We start from the raw sequence: 22,629 nt of genomic DNA, 5'->3' as shown, positions 1-22,629 counted from the left end.
TTAACCCAAATGATCATGCAAGTTAAGGATACTAAATTGATTTTAAAGGTAATTTGGACTCTGAATGATAGAATCTACAGAATACTATTCTATGGTCAAGTCTAGTAATCAAGCAAATATTATGATCAAATACTGCTCTCAAACACATTTAAGCAACTAACTTATCACCTACACTAGGATATGGTCAATCTCTAGCTCTAGCAATTTAATGGTCATAAACAACTAGGTAAATCAATTTTCATGCAATTAACTGCAGTTTAACTACACAAAACTTGAGACTAGGAAATAAAGATAGAAACTTTAACTAGCTAGGTTTAGATTTATCAAACAATATTTAAAGCAAAACCAACTTCATCAATCCATCAAACAAGAAACCAACACATAGTATTTAGGAGTTCATCTAATCTAAACGAAAGCAAGGGTTTTTAGCCCATAATCACAGTTGGGAAACACATAAACATAAGGGAAACTAGACTAATCATGATTAAACTAGGCAAACCGAATGTGTAGATGCGAATCCTTGCTTCAATCTCTTTATCCTATGATCACTAGTTGAATTCTGCCCTCAAAGGGGTCTTGGAAGGGTATTTTTTTGTTAATAGTCGCAGCCTTCAGCCCTCTCTCTCTCCTGAAATCGACCTAATGTCCGAGATATATATACTTACCAAAAATCTCGACACCACGACGTGGTAAAGGCACCACGTCGTGGTCCTCAAGTTTATCCCGTATTCTCCAAGTCGGCGTCAAGAATCGCGAAGATTCCATTCACCACGTCGTGGTGGTTGAAAATCCGGCTTTTCTCAAAAAATGCAAGTCATCCGAAATTGTGTCTAGTTTTTAGATCATTTTGAATCTCATCAATCGAAGTTACGAGTCATGAGATATGGTCAAAGTACTGACGAGGGGTCAAGTTGTCCAACAACATCTTTCTTGTGTCTTCTTCTTGCCTAAGCTTGCATTTCCTGCTTCCAGCTTCCATGTTGCTTCCGAGCATGTCTTTTATGCTACATAATAAATATTAAACATAATAAGTACCTTTTGTTCTATAATAATCATAATTTTAGCTAAAAGTATTAAGATATGATGTAAAATATATGTGTAGATATGCACATATCAAAATACCCCACACTTATCTTTTGCTTGCCCTCAAGCAAAACTAATTAATTTTAATTCAATCCTTCATCACCACCATCATATAGAACAGTCCATTTTGAACTCAGCCATTATACCAAGACCTCAATGCGTATATTTGTGTCTAAAATCCTAACAACTTCCCCAATCCTAAATACTCACAATCCTTATGAACCTTCACCCCTTAGTTTATACGACACTCATTTCTGCAATCCTCCGAATCAATCCCCAAAACTCTTTCTTAACCTCAAGGTATTTTTGGTTAAGCAACCCAATCATACATAATCTAGAAATTACAACTTTAGATACCAAATTGGAGCTCTTGGAATTCTTCACTTCTTTGATATTTGATCATCGATTTCTTTGAATTCACCACCTTTTTGTTTGATTTTTTGTATCTTCAACTTTTTGATTATTTTGAATTTTGATCTTTTGATCTTTTGATCTTCATACTTGATAGCTCCAAAATTCTTCAACTTTTTGATAATTTCTCTTTTTTTTTTTCATGTATCTCACTTTTTTTACTCAAATCCTACATGCTTAAGCAAGGGTGCTTAACTTCAACCCTTATTGGTTAAAGGTATTAGTCTAAGCGTAATGACTACATAAGCTCTCCTGGATAGATTTCAGGTTTAGGCTGCAAAACATATTATGTTATATAAACTACCAGATTACCTTTCATATCTCATGGCTTTTCACTAGGAATGGGAAGCCACAAATACAACATAACATACATTGGCTCAGTTAAACATTTGAGCTCTCATTGGATCATCCCTTATAACACTAGCAAATTAAGTTCAAATTATTACTAGATTCAATTTTTAGATTAATATTTCAAATCTATTTCTAAATTTTTTAAAAATTTACTACGTTTCAAGCAATTTTTTTTTCGACCCCTGCCCCACACTTATTACATACAATGCCCTCATTGTATGCATAAAATAATTTAAAAGCAGTAAAAGGTAAATAAAGGAACATACTCCCCTAGGATAGAAGATGCATCTCGAATCGTGTGTAGGATCTCTAGCTAGCTCTAAAGTATGGAAACGGAATTGGAAAGTAGAATGGCAGCCTCCTGATGTGATGAAAATCTCCCCCACGACATAGGAAAGTGTCAACCATGTCGTGGCAGCCGGGACATTACTTTAGGATGGCATAAAAATAAAATTCGATAGTGTTGGAACAGCTCATCCATACCATGTAATTCAATATAGAGTTGGAAACGCCACTCTTGAACACTTAGACTACTAAAAGTACGGGATCAGACTCGAAAAACAGACTCGAAAAGCACCATCTCGTGGCGGAATTCACCACCTCGTGGTGGCTCAAACAGATTATTTTTCTGGTATTCTGACTGCGACAACATGACGTGGTGGGGATTACCACGACGTGTTGGTCTTGAAATTGCAATATTCAGTGCCAGAATGAGCTGATTTCTGGAATATAAATGGCACCAACGAATGTACGAAGCTGGTAGGCGTGACTCATCACTTATTGACGCAAACAAACACCCGAAAAATTGCTCAAATCTCGCTTCTCTCGTCGTTTTCTAATCTTTCTCTATAAAGAACCTTCTTTCGTCAATAATACCCTCACTCGGACTCTAAATATAATACCTGGAAAGCTTCTTCTTGTGAATGCAAATGTGCCGGATCGAATGAAATTAAAGAACCATTCTTGAAAAAAAAATGTAATGAACCACTGCCACGACGTGTTGATGATGTCCACGTCGTGTTGTCTTCTTTTCAGTAAATATGCTTCAAAATGCTTTTCTCTTCATTATGTAGGAACTCCACACTTATTCAAAAACTTGTTCTTCAATTATGATCTTCAAAAATCGCATGACTTCTTCAAATTAAGCTCCTTCACTTCTTCATTTTCGTTTAACGCTACAAAATAAGATCGAGAACTAGAGAAACACATCATCATTCGGTTAAACTAAAAAAACTAAAAATTAAAAACTAAAACAAATCAAAAGGAAACAAAAACGCAAACTCATAAAAATCGGGTTGCCTCCCGAGAAGCGCTTCTTTTTGAGGAGTCGTTAGCTGGTCTCCTTCCCACTCTACGCTGCGTCAGGTGGAAGTGTAACCTCCCTATTCTCCGTCATCTTGAACCTTACTCGTTTGTAAGCAACCCTTCTATTGAATGCCTTTCTTGATCTTTCTTGCATTGTTGGGTTGACATCTTCTTTATGTTTCTGCTTGGGTTCTTTCCTCATTCCCGTGTCTTTAGCTTTTGTCTTGTCCCTTTCCGGGTTTTTCTTGTCAAAATGAGGTTCATCATATTCTTCTTCTTTTTCTTCAATCCGCTCTATGACTTGATCTGGTGGTCTTGTAAAAGCAAACACCTCAAAAGTCATAAGCGTTGAAACTGGAGGTTTTGAATAATTCGCTTCTTTTTCCAATTGCTCTTCAAGTTCTATATGTTCCATGAACATTATGTTTCCTTGCTTCACCAAATTTTCCTTGGCACGAGATGGGAAAGGAAGAGGTGGTCGATACGGCTCAACAACAGAAAAATCATAATCTTCTTATATTGCCCACGACGTGGCACTATTGCCTCCACGTCGTGGCGACTGGGCAGCTTCATGATACTCTTCTTCTTCTTTCTTTTTTACTTCGAGTGACTGATTAGACTCCTCTTCAAGGTCCTTCATATGCACCAATTCATATTCTTCTTCTATATCAACGGCCATGGATTGAGCATTTTGGATTGACTCGATTTTTCGTGAAGGTGAATCCGGTAGCTTTTCTTGTACAAGCCTTGTTAATTGCACCACTTGCGTACAGATACTTAAAATAGATTCTTTTTGTTCTCTAAGTATAGCGTCTATAGCATCATGTCGTTTTCGATAGCTTCCATGAATCTAAATAACATTGACTCGAGAGCAGATATTTTCTCTGATTGGACTTGCTCAATTTGGTAGAGATCATGCTTAAGTTCTTGAATTTCTTTCATATCTCGTTCTCTCTTGTACTCCACCTCACAATCCTTAGTAGAATGGGGTCCCCCATAAGCTCCACATCTATCATGAATTGGTCCACCCATTTTTGTGATCTTTTCTTCCATTGCGTTGAGCTTTGCAATTACAGCACTGATAGTATCTTGACCTCCATCTTTACTTGACTTTCCTCTAGTGAAATCCTCCTTTGAGTTGTGATACTCTCTTGAATGCTTAGCGAATTCTTCAATCAAAGCTTTATTTGTAGCCAGATTCTTTTTTGTCATGGGCCCTTGCGAGTCTAGAAGTTGACAAGTGCACACATTGACTCCATCATAAAATATCAAGATTTCTTGTTGTACATTGAAGTCATGTTGAGGGCAATGTCGTAACAATCTCTTGTAACGCTCCCAAGCTTCGTATAGCGACTCCCCTTCTAATTGTTGAAAATTTTGGATATTTGTTTTAAGCTTTGCCACTTTTAAAGGAGGGGTAAACTGGTTTATGAACTCAGTCCTAAAATCAGCCCATGTCGTGATTGCTCCAAAGGGAAGTGATTTTAACCATTCCTTATCTTCACCCTTCAAGGTGACCGGAAAAATTCAAAGCATCACTACATCTTTACTCACGTTAGGTGCATTAAAAAATGTGAAATATCCACCACCTCTTCTATATGCTCATAAGCGTCCTTATGCTCCTTCCCATAAAAAGGTAGTTCCCTTAACATATTAATAATGTGCCCCGGAAGTTCAAACTTTGCCGTGGTTGGGATTTTTGGTGGATCAAGACCCCATCTTTTTTCTTTCCTCATATATCTCTTGTACTCTTCCATTGACATGGTCGTGATGTCCCCCATATTTCCTACTAAAAAAACTAGAAAAACACGTGTAAAAGGAACAAAAGCTAAAAACGAACTAGAAACTAACTGCAACGTGACCACGACATGGTGATGATGACCATGACGTGGTTACAGTTCAGACAGAAAAAATAAATGCAGAAAAATAACTTTTTGCGGTTTTTACCCCACAAAAGGGATCGATTAACCTAAAGAAATTAAATTAACAACTAAAATAGTCGTTCCTCGGTAACGGCGCCAAAAACTTGATGTGCACAAATTATACCTATCAACTTTTAAATTTATAACCTAACAAACTTATACTAACTATGCACCTATAGGCAGTGTACCTAGTCAGATTATAGTATAGCTTGGGTAAGTCGGGTGTCGATAACAGGGAACAATATTTAATTAATAAAATAATTACTAAAAGCTAAACTAAGAAAAACAACTAAAATGGAGGGTTTTATCTTATTTTACAAGTTCAGAAAAACTTAAACTAAAATAACAAACTAATTACTAAAGTAAACAACTAGAAAGACAGTTTAAAACCAAGAATAAAAGATACTCTCGTTTAGCTTCGAATCCCTCCTTTTTCCTATGGTTGATTTCAAGTCAATGGATTAATTCCATTAGTTACCAAATAAAAGTTACTAGTCATCATGGTCAGACTAACTAGCATAAGTCAATTTAATAACTTTAACCCAAATGATCATGCAAGTTAAGGATACTAAATTGATTTTAAAGGGAATTTGGACTCTGAATGATAGAATCTACAGAATACTATTCTATGGTCAAGTCTAGTAATTAAGCAAATATTATGATCAAATACTGCTCTCAAACACATTTAAGCAACTAACTTATCACCTACACTAGGATATGGTCAATCTCTAGCTCTAGCAATTTAATGGTCATAAACAACTAGGTAAATCAATTTTCATGCAATTAACTGCAGTTTAACTACACAAAACTTGAGACTAGGAAATAAAGATAGAAACTTTAACTAGCTAGGTTTAGATTTATCAAACAATATTTAAAGCAAAACCAACTTCATCAATCCATCAAACAAGAAACCAACACATAGTATTTAGGAGTTCATCTAATCTAAACGAAAGCAAGGGTTTTTAGCCCATAATCACAGTTGGGAAACACATAAACATAAGGGAAACTAGACTAATCATGATTAAACTAGGCAAACCGAATGTGTAGATACGAATCCTTGCTTCAATCTCTTTATCCTATGATCACTAGTTGAATTCTGCCCTCAAAGGGGTCTTGGAAGGGTATTTTTTTGTTAATAGTCGCAACCTTCAGCCCTCTCTCTCTCTCCTGAAATCGACCTAATGTCCGAGATATATATACTTACCAAAAATATCGACACCAAGACGTGGTAAAGGCACCACGTCGTTGTCCTTAAGTTTATCCCGTATTCTCCAAGTCGGCGTCAAGAATCGCGAAGATTCCATTCACCACATCGTGGTGGTTGAAAATCCGGCTTTTCTCAAAACACGCAAGTCATCCAAAATTGTGTCTAGTTTTCAGATCATTTTGAATCTCGTCAATCGAAGTTACGAGTCATGAGATATGGTCAAAGTACTGACGAGGGGTCAAACTGTCCAACAACATCTTTCTTGTGTCTTCTTCTTGCCTAAGCTTGCATTTTCCTGCTTCCAGCTTCCATGTTGCTTCCGAGCATGTCTTTTATGCTACATAACAGGTATTAAACATTACAAGTACCTTTTGTTCTATAATAAGCATAATTATAGCTAAAAGTATTAAGATATGATGTAAAATATATGTGTAGATATGCACATATCATACCTGAAACACATAACACATAACACGGTAAGCAAGAACCTTAGTGAGTTCCCCAAAATACCACACATAGCTCATAATAAGCTCATAATAACAATACTCAACATAAATCACAAAGACATAATGTAGAATATTAAGATACACAAGTAATCACAATAAAAATCTCAATCACATGAAGGTACCACTCATGGTAAGTATAGTGAGAAGACTCACCTCACAAGAAATCGGCTAATCTCGAACACAAATCACCGGTCTAGCCTCCACCTAACACATACGCCAATTATCCCTAATTAATCACGACTCTCTCTGAATAAGCCAAACTAACCCTTCTACAAACTCATAGAAGGGTAAAAGACCATTTTACCCCTCAATGGCCTTAATAGTCCACAAATTGACCAAACCCTAAAAGTCAACCAAAAGTCAACGACAGAGAGTACGTTGCGCGTACCAGCTCTCTACGTTGGGCGTACTCAGCTGCCATGCAGGCATCGGGGATGCGTGACCCCTACGCTGTGCGTACTGGGGATACGCCCAACGTACGCCCCAGTTTCACTCTTCTCACTCATTTGGTCTTAATCAGTTAAGACCTTGGCTCAAATCACAGATCTGGACTCCCTAACAACTCTTACTCCATAAAGTCAGTGACTTTAAGCCTTTGCATGGCTAGAATGGTCACAAACACACAAAACACTCACTCTCTTATGCCAAAAAGCCCATATCTCATGCATGGCTTGATTCCAACGTCCAAGATTGGATTTTTATGACACTACACCACTGAATACACTCAAATGGGGTTGATCATAGTCTTTGGAGTACAATATCTCATAAAGTCTCCAACTTTTAGGACAAAACCCTAAAATACTCTACTATGATGCACAAATCAAAAGAGTGAGAAAGCTTTGAGCTTTATACCTCAAAATGAAGCTCCACACTCAGATAACCTCAGATCCAAGGCCTGGAATCCCACTCCTTCTTCTTCAAGGCTCTTTCTTCACTCTAAAGAAACACAAGAACACTCTCAAGACTCTCAAAAGCACTCACAAGCTCTAAGAACGAAAACTAGGGTTTAGGGGGGTTGTTGTCTGAGAATGGTGGCCAGAAATGAGGCCATCATATCCTTTAAATAGGGGTCTCACCCTAAATTAGGGTTTTCACTCTGGGCCTAGTATGTCCAGCGTACCCTCTGGTACGCCCAGCGTACTAGGTGGCTTCCATGTCAAATGCATGCATATGAGTACGCTGAGCGTATACTCACGTACGCCCTGCGTACTCATTCACCACCTTTTCTCAATAAAGGGCTAAAATGGACATATGCTCAAAAGATCAAGGGTTACAAGGTATACCTGGACTTGGGATGTTACAATTCTCCCCCACTAGAATCATACTTCGCCCTCGAAGTCATGCTCAACAAATAACTTTGGATACTGCTCCCGCATCTCAGACTCCGGCTCCCAAGTCAACTCGAACCGATGTATCGGGGCCCCGGCTTGCCCCGTTTCCTGAATCGGATCACCCCTTTCCAAGGAGATACCTTCAGGAGTAGAAAATCTCCGACCTGGAACTCCAGCTTGGATCGTCGTCTGTCTGCATAATTCTTCTGGCGACTCTGGGCCGTCAGTAACCTCTGTCTGACCTGCTAAATCTGCTCAGTCGTCTTCAGCACTATCTCAGTGCCACCCATCACTCTCTGCCCCACTTCTCCCCAACAAATGGGAGTCCGACACCTCCTCCCATATAGAAGCTCAAAGGGGGGGGGGGGAGCATACCGATGTTGGAATGGTGGCTGTTGTTGTAAGAAAACTCAGCCAAGGGCAAATAAGTGTCCCAACATCCTCCGAAGTCCATCACACATGCTCGCAGCATATCCTCAAGCGTCTGAATCGTCCGCTCGCTCTGCCCGTCTGTCTGCGGATGGTATGCGGTACTGAAGTGCAACCGTGTACCCAACTCCTCATGAAATTTCTTCTAGAACCTGGAAGTAAAGCGCACGTCTCGATCTGACATTATTGAGGTCGGCCGGTCCACAATCACCCAAATCGCGTCGACACCTCACGCGGTCCTCGACAATTTTGTGATAAAATCCATGGAAATCTGTTCCCACTTCCACTGGGGAACCTCTAGTGGCTGCAACTTGCCATGAGGACGCTGGTGCTCGGCCTTAACCTGGCGACAGGTTAAGCACCTCTCGACTACCCAAACCACGCCCCTCTTCATACAGGGCCACCAATAATCTCTCTTCAGGTCCAAGTATATCTTAGTGGCTCCTGGATAGATCGAGAATCTCGATCTATGCGCCTCCTCCATCAGAATAGGACGAGCTCCGCCCGTATAGGGCACGCAAATCCGCCCGCGGAAAGCCTTAAGCCCTCGACTATCCGTCGTAAACTCAGACACCTACCCAATCACCCGCTCCCTCTTGCGGTTCTCCGGTCTCACGGCCTCCACCTGGGCCTCTCGAATGGTATCTAAGACTGGAGTCATCACTATCATCCTCATACACACATCTCAGATTGAAGCACTCTCTGCTCTGCGACTCAAGGCATCGGCTACCACATTATCCTTGCCCGAGTGATATAAGATCTCACAGTCGTAGTCTTTCACTACATCCAACCATCTCCTTTGTCTCATATTTAGATTGGGTTGATCCATCAGATACTTCAGGTTTTTATGGTTCGTGTATATGGTACACTGGACACCATAAAGATAGTGGCGTTGAATCTTGAGGGCGAACACCACCGCCCCTAACTCCAAATCATGGGTGGGATACCTCGTCTCATGAGGCTTCAGCTGCCTCGACGCATATGCTATCACATGACCCCTCTGCATCACCACTACACCCATCCCTAAAATGGACGCATCACAATAGACTACGAAGTCCTCCACTCCCTCCGGAAGGGCTAACACTGGAGCTTCGCACAATATCTGGCGAAGAGTCTCGAATGATGCCTGCTGCTCAGGCCTCCAAACAAAAGTAACGCCCTTCCGTGTCAATCTGGTGAGAGGAACCGCAATCTTGGAGAAATCCCTGATAATCTATGATAGTAGCCGGCCAATCCCATAAAACGCCTGATCTCGGATGGGGACCTCAGCACCTCCCATCGCATAACCGCCTTAATCTTGGCCGGATTGACCAATATCCCATTCTGATTAACGAGATGTCCCAGGAACTGGACCTCTCGTAACCAGAAATTACACTTGGAGAATTTGGCATACAGCCTCTCCGACCTCAATACCCCAAGGACCTCTCGTAGATGTTCCTCATGCTGCTCTCTGGATCTCGAATAAACTATGATGTCATCGATGAACACGATCACCGACCGATCCAACATAGGCCTGCACACCCAGTTCATGAGATCCATGAACGTTGTCGGTGCGTTGGTGAGCCCGAAAGGCATCACCACAAACTCGTAATGCCCATAACGAGTTCTAAAGGCCGTCTTCTGAATATCCTCATTGCATACTCTCATCTGGTGATATCCAGATGTCAAATCAATCTTGGAAAACCAAGATGCCCTCTGCAGCTGATCGAATAAATCATCGATCCTCGGAAGCGATAAAGGTTCTTGACCGTCAGCTTGTTCATCTCCCGGTAATCAATGCACATCCGGTGTGAACCATCCTTTTTCTTGACAAAAAGGATCGGCGCTCCCCACGGCGAGCTACTCGGTCGAATAAACCCCTTCCCCAGCAGCTCCTGAAGGTGCGAGGATAACTCCTGCATCTCTGGTGGCGCAAGGCTATAAGGTACCTTGGCGATATGCGCTGCTCCCGGAACCAAATCAATCCGAAACTCCACTTGCCTCTCGGGAGGCACACCCGACAACTCCTCGGGAAAAACATCAGTAAACTCGCACACTATCGGAACCTCAGAGATATAACTCGGCCTCTCTGACACAATCCGCGTATCCATCACGTACGCCAGGAAACCCATACAACCCTGCTGTAAACTCTGCCTCGCCCTGGCAGTAGAGCAGAAAGCTGACCCAGATCTGGTACCCTCGCCATACACTGTAAGCACTCCGCCACTAGGGTCTCGTATAGTCACCAACTGATGCTCGCAATCGATCACTGCTCCAAAACGACTCAACCAATCCATGCCCACAATGACACAAACATCACCCATCGCAATCGGTGCCAGGTCAATCGGAAACTTGACACCAAAAATCTCCAGCCCACATCCTCGGAATACATCAGTAGAAAAAACCGCATGCTCATCTGCTATAGAAACTCTCAGAGGTCGACTCAACGCCTCACACCGGATACTGATGTGACGACTAAAATCTAGAGACACGAAGGATTGACTCGCACCCGAGTCAAATAACACTAAAGCAGGTACAAAACTCACAAGAAATGTACCTAAATATAGCACAGAATAAGCACAATAAATCTCAGAATAAACAAATAAGGAAATATGTACCAGCCACGACATCAGGTACTGCGCGGACCTCCTTCGCTGTCAGCTGAAAAGCTCTCCCATGAGCCTTTGGAACCACGGCCTTCACCGATCGAACATCAGTAGCACGCAAAGCAACAAGAGCAGAACCCTGGCTGATCCCAGAACAAGCTGAGGGCACTCGACCTTCCGATGGCCGATCTGATTGCAGTGAAAACAGACTGCAAATCCCATGGGGCAATCCTTTGCCATATGCCCCTCCTTACCACATTTGTAGCAAATCCCCGCCCGGCAAGATCCCTTATGACTCTTGCCGTACTTTCCACAAGTGCGGCCCTTCTGGCCTCCTGATCTCGAATCAGTGGGCTTAGCCCACTTGGCTACCAGCTGTGACTGCGCTGGCCGCCGATCCTTCCCCTGAGACTCCGCATCCTCTCTGGCCTGAGTCTCCAGCTCGATCTCCCTCCTCCTGGTAATTTTCTGAAGCTCAACAAATGTCCGATAAGACGAGTTTGCCACGAACTCTCGAATATCCCTCCTCGGAATTCTCAAATACCGGCTCATGCGTGCCTGCTCAGTCGACACGTGCTCAGGGCAAAACAACGCCCTCTCGCGAAACATCCGCGTGATCTCAGTCACCGACTCTATCTTCTGCCTGAGAGACAGAAACTCCTGGGGCAACCGTTCCCTATCCAACGAGGGAACATACTCATCTCGAAACATCACAACAAACCTCTCCCAAGTCACTGCAATATGCTATGCAGGAGTAAAACTGGCTGTCGCAAACTTCCACCAGTCCTTCGTTCCCAAGCGAAGCTGGTTCAGCGCGAACCGAACCCTCAAATGCTCTGGGCATGAACAAGTGTAGAAACATCCCTCGATATCAGAGATCCACCTCATCGCAGTAATCGGATCCTGAGTTTCATCAAACTCTAGTGGCTTCATGTTGCTGAACTCCCGATACAGCAACGAGTCACCCCCTGTGGCCTGGCAGCAGCGACAGCTGCGGTGGCTGTAGCAGCCGCCGCCTCGGAAACAACATCGTATCGTTCGTCAAATGTCTCGATCAGAGTGGTCTTAATAGACCCAAACATCTCCGGAATAGCCTATCGAATGGCTGCGACCACCTCGTCATGAATCATCCTGCGAATCTCGTCATCGCTAACTCTACTACATCTGGGGTGTGGCGTGTAACTACCATGATGTCTCTGAAACACAACACAAAATCATCAGAGACTTGCTCGAGTATACTCACAATCGATCACTCGCCCCTACTTGCTCCTTAGCATCCTAAGGATTCTAACTTAGGTTGCCTACAGATCTGGTGCTTTGAGTAGTACGGGCCCAATACTACCTTCCACACCAAGCCTACAGTCACCTGAAGTCCTCCTCCTAGGATTCTAATTCACAAACACTCTATATCTCACAAATCACAGACTACTCTCTTAGAAGACCCCTCTCAAGCTCATCTATGTATCTCTTCCTAGATTATCTCCCGACTCGGAACTCAACACATACTCAGAGCAAATAGTAGATAACACTGATCAACAAGCATCTCCTAGGCTAAGGCATCATTAATCAGGCAACTCTAGCCCTAGAATATGAAATACCTAGCCTACTTTCTATCATGCACGTCTAACAGAATATTTCATAAATATCTCATAACACAAAAATAAGGGTATTTTAGGAAATCACCGTTCGGGCTCTGGCTGATTGTACACACCGCTCCAACTCGTTTTCTCTTAAAGCTCTTTTATCGTTTTAGAAAAATTATTTCTTTTGAAAATTCTTCTCAAATCCTCAGTTTGAGTCCAAATACACCCGGAGGTGCATCCGAATCCCTCAAACCAAGGCTCTGATACCAACTTGTAACAACGTAAATTTTCAAACCAAATTTTTTTTTAATTTAAACAAAACACATTTAACTTAATAATAAAATCACAAAATGTCACAATGTCAAATCATCAAATCTCATATCCAAAAACTGTATATATCAAAACTCCAAGATCCACTCAATCATAACTCAATCTCTGATGTGTGTACAATCAAGTCGGCGCCTTCCCGTAATCCTAAGAAGTACCTAAAGCACATAACACATAACACGATAAGCACGAAGCTTAGTGAGTTCCCCAAAATACCACACACAACTCATTAGCCACTCTAGGCTATAATACAATAAGATCCTCCAGTCGATGTGTCTCAGTGGAACCCTCCGGTCCCAACTCAGTAAGCTGATAATAACAATACTCAACATAAATCACAAAGACATAATGCAGAATATTAAGATACACAGGTAAGCAAAATAAACATCTCAATCACACGAAGGTACCACTCATGGTAAGTATAGCGAGAAGACTCACCTCGCAAGAAATCGGCTAATCTCGAACTCAAATCACCGGTCTAGCGTCCGCCTAACACATACGACAATTATCCCTAATTAATCATGGCTCTCTCTCAATAAGCCAAACTAACCCTTCTACAAACTCACAGAAGGGTAAAAGACCATTTTACCCCTCAATGGCCTTAATAGTCCACAAATTGACCAAAACCTAAAAGTCAACCAAAAGTCAACGGCAGAGAGTACGCTGCGCGTACCAGCTCTCTACGTTGGGCGTACTCTGCTGCCATGCAGGCATCGGGGATGCGTGACCCCTACGCTACGCGTACTGGGATTACGCCCAATGTACGCCTCGACTTCACTCTTTTCACTCATTTGGTCTTAATCAGTTAAGACCTTGGCTCAAATCACAAATCTGGACTCCCGAACATCTCTTACTGCATAAAGTTAGTGACTTTAAGCCTTTGCATGGCTGGAATGGTCACAAACACACAAAACACTCACTCTCTTATGCCAAAAGCCCATATCTCATGCATGGCTTGATTCCAACGTCCAAGATTGGATTTTTATGACACTACACCACTGAATACACTCAAATGGGGTTGATCATAGTCTCTGGAGTACAATATCTCATAAAGTCTCCAACTTTTGGGACAAAACCCTAAAATACTCTACTATGATGCACAAATCAAAAGAGTGAGAAAGCTTTGAGCTTTATACCTCAAAATGAAGCTCCACACTCAGATAAGCTCAGATCCAAGGCCTGGAATCGCACTCTTTCTTCTTCAAGGCTCCTTCTTCACTTCAAAGAAACACATGAACACTCTCAAGGCTCTCAAAAGCACTCACAAGCTCTAAGAACGGAAACTAGGGTTTAGGGGGGTTGTTGTCTGAGAATGGTGGCCAGAAATGAGGCCATCATATCCTTTAAATAGGGTCTCACCCTAAATTAGGGTTTACACTCTGGGCCTAGTACGCCCAACGTACTAGGTGGCTTCCGCATCAAATGCACGCATATTAGTACGATGAGCGTACACTCACGTACGCCCCGCATACTCATTCACCACCTTTTCTCAATAAAGGGCTAAAATAGACAAGTGCTCAAAAGATCAAGGGTTACAAGGTATACCTGGACTTGGGATGTTACAATAACTCTGTGGCCGACCTCCCCCCAACAAACCGGTTTGTGACCTTGTCACACGTCCCCCGACAGTTGGTGGAAATGATGAGTAGTGATGGTATTTACATAGATTTCCCAAATCACATAGCACAAACAATATCTACCTTTTTATAAATTAAGTCTATTAGAAGGAATAAATGAAATTTATCTCTCTTCTACCTTATTATCCTTCTTTGCATCGATCCTTACTCCATCCTAGGAATACATGCGGTTTTGAAAACGTCAACTTTATGTTGGTGAGCTCACAGGTTTTAGATAAACATATAATAAACTTTGTTTTGAAACTTTTGGAGAATTACGACAATGATTTGGATAATCTTACTTATAATCCTTATTTCCTCTATTTTACTATATTATCTCTTCCAAAGTTTCTTGAATCTCATAACTTATAAGTCTCCCAAATATGATATTTTGTTAATCCTATCCTACTATCTTTTTGGGATATTTTACCATTCCTATCTTACTATCTTTATAGATATTTTACCCGTCCTATCTTATTATCTTTATAAGATATTTTACCAATCCTATGTTATTATCTTTATATTTTTGGATACCCTATTAATCCTAACGTATTTTATTTACTACTTGAAGGCATCCCTCTAGGTAGTCGGATCTTTAAGGTGGCTGTAATGTATTACCATGAGCCCCCATAATCGATGTTGCAGACTAATAATTTCCCCGCACGATGCTTCATCGGACGTCGAATAAAAAAATTATAATAAAGAAAGCTATCATGCCGGAATCGTAGCTAGCAATTGTAGGTGGAGGTGTTAATCCCGGCATAGATCTATACATATCTTTCTGGATCTCGCAAGATTAACGATTACAGGTTCGGGGTAGCCGGATTTGATCAGACTAAGGATGAATAATAATGGCTCACTAACGCATTAAGCTTAGGTATTTTATCTTTCATCTTTCTTACTTAGTGATTCCCTCTAACTATCACAATATAAATCTTTTACTTTATATTTGATAATTATACTTTTAGATCTCATAATTATCTTGTGTGGGTGTGTGTCTATATATATATATATATATATATATATATATATATATATATATATATATTATTTTGCCATACATATATACCTTAATTATGGTTAATTTGAAAACATGACCTTTGGGCAGAGTAACGATTAGGTACATTGCATATCCCTATAGTTGACCGGCATTACTTCTAGGTACTATGTTATCCTAGGGAATTGGACATCATAACATCTAGGTAATATCTGTTCCTAGACTATCGAACATCATAACTCTTAGGCATAATATCATAACTTACAACTATGTATAGTATCTATAGGTACATTATCCTAAGTTTTCATGCTTTATATAACTATTCATATTTATAGACATAAATATATTTTGATAAAGCAGTTTGATAAGCATGTATCCCCCCCCCCCCCCCCCCCCGTAAAACCATTAGAACTGTAAAATGGGATCGTGAACTCACCTTAGTAGCAAGATCAGGGATATCCTTGCTACTACATCCGAAGTGTCGCGCCATTGGGAGTATTTCTAAGATATATCAAGAGAGAGAGAGAGAGAGAGAGAGACTTTTGGGTGTGAAGAATTCAGAAGGTGAGCACTTCTATTTATAGTACTTATGAGTGCGATGCACTTCGTGTGCGTCGTGCACTTGATTCATGGCTCCATCCAAGGCTTGCCACATGTCACACTTATGATGGTCCATGTCTCTCCTAACTCTACGAATCTGGTTGTCAGACGTGCGCATCGAGCATGGCGTTCACTTGGCATGCAACTCTAAATCTTCTATAAATTTCATATCTTCCTTATATGAATCTTTTTTCTTACCCTCTTTATATATTTGTGTAGCTCTCTTCTAGCACTACAACTTTCCTTAAGGTTGGGTTACCAAACTTTAACTTTTATTCTTAACCCGTATTTTATATTTTTTTCTAAAAATCATATCTTCTTTATACAAATTCCTTTTTGACCTTTTTCCCTTTTAAAGTTATTATCTCTCGGAGTACTACGATTTTCCTTTTAGTCAAAACTCAACCATTTTCTTTATACCATTTTGACGTTAATAGGTTATTAATGCGGTTGATTTTTATCTTTATAAAATCATAACTTCTCCATTCGGAGTCATATTTGTACAACTTTTGTATCCTTGGGACCACTTTAATATGCACTTTCCAAGTACATTGACCATTATGAAAAGTTGTGTAATTTTTTGGTCGCTTATTTTTTACCCTATTATTATCATTTGTCGATGCCACTCTCTAGTGACGGTTGATGATGGGAATTTCCTAATTTCCACATTCTCCCCTATTTTATGAATTTTATCCCGAAATTCAGACCTTAGGTTAATCCTATTAGGGGAGACTCGTTTCTTAATCAGGGATCGACCATTTTCCTTTTTATTGGGACAACTAAATTTCCTTTTTAGTTCCACTTCTAATTCTTTAACTTTATTATTAGAACCTAACATTTTCCTTTTAAAATTATATTTGATTTCAACATTATTTTACACCAACATGAAACCTAAACCTTTTATCTGAATATTGGTGTGGATTTCTTATAGGATTTCTATGTTCATTTGTCTATTGCTACCTATACTTAAAAGTGTGTGTATATATATATATATATATATATATATATATAATAATAATAATAATAATAGTAACAATGAGTACAATTTCAAGGGTTTTCAATTCCCTTGTTAAACATTTTATAATCATATCCATGCGACTTTCCTTAAGACTCTTTATTCTAACACCCAATATTCCCTTTTACTGGCCTAGTTGACTTCTGCAAACGCTTTCAATGTTCCTAGGTCTTCCGTATTTGTTACACCTAAAGTCCTCACATTTTCCCAGATGATGAAGTCCACAATTATTACACAAGGGGAGTGTTCCCAAGTCTCCCCTTGGTGGAGCGGGTGATCTCTCGCAAGGCGTCCTTTACTCTCTTTCCTTCCACGAGGGTTGACTAGATTTTCCCTTGGTGGTTCCTTCCTACTTGTTCTTGAGTTCCTTGTAATTCTTTTTACTCCTTCTTGAGCTCTAGGTCACGGGTTCCTTAAGAATGAAGGCTAAATATTTAGCATCCTCATAGGTATTGGGTTAGTGTGCTTGCACCTCAATCCTGATATGGGGAGTTAACCCTTGGAGGTATACATTGATCTTCAGGATCTCTAAGCTGACCAACTCATGGCATATGGTGACTAGGTACTCAAAGTGTACCGTATAGAAGGCCAAACCTGATTCCTTTGTGCTAAGATGACTAAATTCATGTTCCGCTCGTGCCATGTCTTTTCCTGAACGAAATTCCTTATCATCTGCTTCTTTAGCTCTTCCCAGGGGGTTGCATAGGCTTCATCTATGACTAGAGCCTTGACATGGATACTCCACCAGAGGAGAGCTCTTTCCATAAACGTGCATGTTACGAACTTAACTCTATGTTCATCAGCACACTTGATTTTTATCTCCTTTATCTAGTGGATCAAACTATCTACTCCTTTATCTCCATAAAAAGCTCTCGACTTACTGTTAATGAAATCCTGATAGGTTCTTGTCATTTGACTACCTTCCTTGTTTCATCCCTCATCCTTACTTTCTATGAGGTTCCCTAATGTATCAGAGACTTGACGCTGAATCATGGTCTGAATGGTGGTTGGGCCAATCAATGTTAGCATTGAAGGGTTGTTATCCTGAAATGACAACAAGAAGGTTATTCATCGTTCCTATATTTAACAAATGTGGTTACCATTCTATCCTTGATTTAACGGGATTATACTACTTCGCCCATTTTTAGTGTGCTATAGTTGATTTCCTAGCAGCCTATATTATGAACAGAAATTCCTTATTATTCCAGGGAAATCTATCTTCTTTGCCCTTAGTTTTCTAAATAGATCTCATAATTATCTTATATATATATATATATATATATATATATATATATATATATATATATATATATATATATATATAATTTTTGCATAGATATATACCCTAATTATGGTTAATTTGAAAACAATAAATTTTGGCATAGTAACGATTAGGTACATTGCATATCCCTATAGTTGACCAATATTACTTCTAGGTACTATGTTATCCTAGGGAATTGGTCATCATAACATCTAGGTAATATCTCTTTCTAGACCATCGGACATCATAACTCTTAGACGTAATATCATAGATTAGAACTAGGTATATTATCTAGAGCTACATTATCCTAAGGTTTCATGCTATATATAACTATTGATATTTATAGACATAAATATATTTTGATAATGAAGTTTGATAAGTATGTATCCCCCTTGGTAAAACCTTTAAAACAATAAAATGGTGCCATGAATTCACCTTAGTAGCGAGACCGGGGTTGTCCTTGCTACTGCATCCAAAGTGTCGTGCCATTGGGACTATTTCCAAGACAGATCAAGAGAGAGAAAGAGAGAGAGAGAGAGAGAGAGAGAGAGATTTGGGCGTGAAAAATTTAGAAGGTGAGCACTTCTATTTATAGTGGTTATGTGCGTGGCACACTTCGTGCATGTCGTGCACTAGATTCATGGCTCCATCCAAGGCTTGTCACGTGTGACGCTTCTGATGGTCCACGTCTCTCCAATCTCGACTAATTTGGGTGTCAGATGTGCACGTCAAGCATGGAGCGCACTTAGCGTGCAACTCTAAATCTTTTATAAAATTTCATATATTCCTTATATGAATCTTTTGTCTTACCCTCTTTATATATTTGTGTAGCTCTCTTCTAGCACTACAACTTTCCTTAAGGCTGCGTTGCCGAACTTTAACTTTTATTTTTAACCCGTATTTTATATTTTCCTAAAAATCGTATCTTCTTTATACGAACTCCATTTTTGACCTTTTTCCTTTTAAAGTTCTTATCTCTCGGAGTACTACGATTTCCCTTTTAGCGATTTTGTCAAAACTTAACCATTTTAGTTATACCCTTTTGACGTTAATAGCGTTATTAATGCGGTTGATTTTTATCTTTATAAAATCATAACTACTCCAGTCGGAGTCAGATTTTTACAACTTTTGTATCCTTGGGACCACTTTTCTATGCACTTTGTAAGTACACTGCCATTACTAATAGTGGATTAACTTTTTGGTCGCTCATTTTTACCCTATTATAATAATTGGTCGATGCCACTCTCTAGTGACGATTGATGACATGAATTTTCTAGTTGTCACAGACACTTCCTCCCATAGAGAAACTCAAAAGGCGGTGCATTGATACTAGAATGGTAGCTGTTGTTGTAGGAAAACTCAACTAGGGGAAGGTAGGAATCCCAACTCCCACCAAAATCAATAACACAAGCCCTCAGCATATCCTCGAGCATATGAGTGGTCTGCTCGCTCTGTCCATCAGTATGAGGGTGATAAGCGGTGCTAAAATGTAGTCTCGTACCCAACTCCTCATGAAACTTCTGTCAAAACCGAGAGTAAACCGCACATCATGATTAGATACAATGGACACTGGAACCCCGTGGCGAGCAAAGATCTCACACACATACACATCGGCCAATTCTCGGTCGATAAACTCTCTCGATTAGCCAGAAAGTGGGAACTCTTTGTCAAACAATCCACAATGACCCATATTGCATCAAATCCTTTAGCTGTCCTGGGTAACTTGGTAATAAAATCCATGGTGATCTGTTCTCATTTCCACATGCGAACCTCCAAAGGTTGAAAGTTGTCGTGTGGCCTCTGGTACTCGGCCTTGACCATCCGACAGGTCAAGCACCTTTCCACGTACCATATAATCTCTCTCTTGATGCATGGCCACCAGTAACTAGGCCTCAAATCCCTATACATCTTGGTGGCTCCAGGGTGAATTGAAAATATGGACTTATGAACCTCCTCCAAAACAATCTGACGGACCCCTCTGAAAAATGGAACCCATACCCGACCACACAGGTTCAATAGTCTGCAAATGTCGGTAGACTGTCAATATCATCCCTGGTCCTCTCCTGCTTCCAATTTTCCTTCTTGATCCCCTCGGCCTCAGCCTCCCTAATCAAATCCAGAAGCGGTGAATCAATGGAAATCCTCATACATAAACTCCCAACAGAAGTACTAGCCGTCTTGCAACTCAAATCGTCAACGACCTTATTCGCTTTCCCCGGATGATACAGAATCTCACAGTCATAATCCTTGACCACGTCAAGCCATCTGTGATGTCTCATATTCAGATTCGGTTGATCCATGAGATGTATCATACTCTTGTGATCCGTGTAGATGGAACATCAGATCCCCATATAGATAATGTAACATCCTGTTTTGGATCGTCCGTGATTTAGGGTTTGTGGGCTGCAACCCGGGCATGAGGAAGTCTTAGGGCTGCAACGAGTTGCTAGAAGCATAGGTCTTCTCGCCACCTTTTCGTGGATATGAGGTTCATTGGAAATGGACTTATAACGAGGAAGCTATGATTGTTTGAAGTTTTGGCAAGTTAGGTCCCTTATTTGAGAAAGGTGGCAGCTGAGTACGCGGGGCGTACGTGTGTGTACGCTTAGCGTACTCATGTGCGTGACTTTTAAGCGGAGCCACCTAGTACACTGGGTGTACCAGAGGGTACGACGGGCGTACTAGGCCCAGAGTGAAAACCCTGAATGAAGGATGTGTCCCTATTTAAAGAACATGATGGCCTCATTTCTGGCCACCATTTCCAGACCTCAACCCTATCCAAACCCTAATTTCCATCCTTTGAGCTTGAGTGTGCATTTGTGAGCTTCTAAGTGTTCTTGTGGTATTCTTGGAGTGAAGAAGGAACATTGAAGATAACGGAGTTGGAGTCCAGGCTTTGGATCTGAGCTTTTATGTAGTTGGAGCATCATTTAAAGGTATAAAGCTCAGAGCTTTCTCATCCTTTTTGATTTGAGAATATTATGGTACATATTAGGGTTTTTGGTCCCAAAGCTTGAAGCTTTATGAGTTGTTGAACTCCAAAGCCTAATATCTGTCCTTTTAAGTGTTTCTAGTGGAGGGGATTCATAAAAATGAGGTCTTGGACGTTAAAACCACCACATGCATGAGATATGGGCATTTTTGGGAGTAAAGAGTGAGTGTATTTGGGTTTGGGACTTTAGCAGCCATGCAAAGGCTTAAAGTCATGAACTTTATGGAGTATGAGCCTTTAGGGAGTCCAGTTCTAAGAGTATAGCTATGGTCTTAACAGGTTAAGACCTAGAGAGTGGAAAAAGGAAATCTGGACGTACGCCGAGCATAAATCCAGTATGCCCCACGTACTGGTCAAGTGTCCCCGATGGCCTGATCAGGATTGTGTGTACGCTGAGCGTACCAAGGGAGGTACTCTCCGCGTAATATATCTGTGGGATTTTAGGGCTAAATCTCATTTTTGGGCGTATAGGGTTGGGCCTGGATTTGGACTTGTTGTGCTGGGGTTTTTGATCAGATATATATATATATATATATATATATATATATAAATATATATATATATATATATATATATATATATATATATATATATATATATATATATATATATATATATATATATATATATATATATATATATATATATATATATATATATATATATTGGGCCCTTGTGTTGGGCTTGCCATTTGGACCTAATTTTAAGAGTTGGGCCTTGGGAGAGCCCATTTAGTATTGGGCCTTGGTGGGTCCAATGAGCTTGAGTAAATTGTGGGCCGGGTAGTGAGCTATCTTTAGAACTAATGAGTGAGGTTTGGTCTTAGATGTTTATTGGGTAATTGTGGGTTTTGGTTCAGTGTTAGAGGCCGGTGTGTAGCCGCAGCATCTATAGGAGTTGTTCATCATCCGAGGTGAGTCTTCTCACTATACTTACCTAGAGTGGTAACTTTGTGTGTGACCGGAGGGTCTTATGTGTTTATATTGAGTATTGTGATATCCTGCATTATGTCTCTGTGATTTATGCTGCATATTATTCTGAGCTTATTGAGTTAGGACCGGAGGGTCCACCCGAGTTGTGAGACCGACGGGTCCCACTGAGACACATT

At 40.5% G+C, this 22,629-nt stretch overlaps 1 non-coding gene across 1 annotated transcript; it reads left to right on the top strand.

Annotated features, from left to right (window-relative positions):
* The first annotated feature begins 4,441 nt into the window (after positions 1-4,441).
* LOC145117898 (small nucleolar RNA R71) lies at positions 4,442-4,548 on the top strand. Its single transcript, XR_013712891.1, has one exon. It is a non-coding gene; the product is annotated as a small nucleolar RNA R71 (small nucleolar RNA).
* Positions 4,549-22,629: the final 18,081 nt, after the last annotated feature.

The sequence above is a fragment of the Lactuca virosa genome, chromosome 5, assembly GCF_052849685.1.
Source record: "Lactuca virosa cultivar CGN04683 chromosome 5, Lactuca_virosa_CGN04683_v6, whole genome shotgun sequence".
In the NCBI taxonomy this organism is placed as follows: Eukaryota; Viridiplantae; Streptophyta; class Magnoliopsida; order Asterales; family Asteraceae; genus Lactuca; species Lactuca virosa.
The sequence above is the reverse complement of the archived record's forward strand: the minus strand, read 5'-3'. Positions and strand labels throughout refer to the sequence as shown.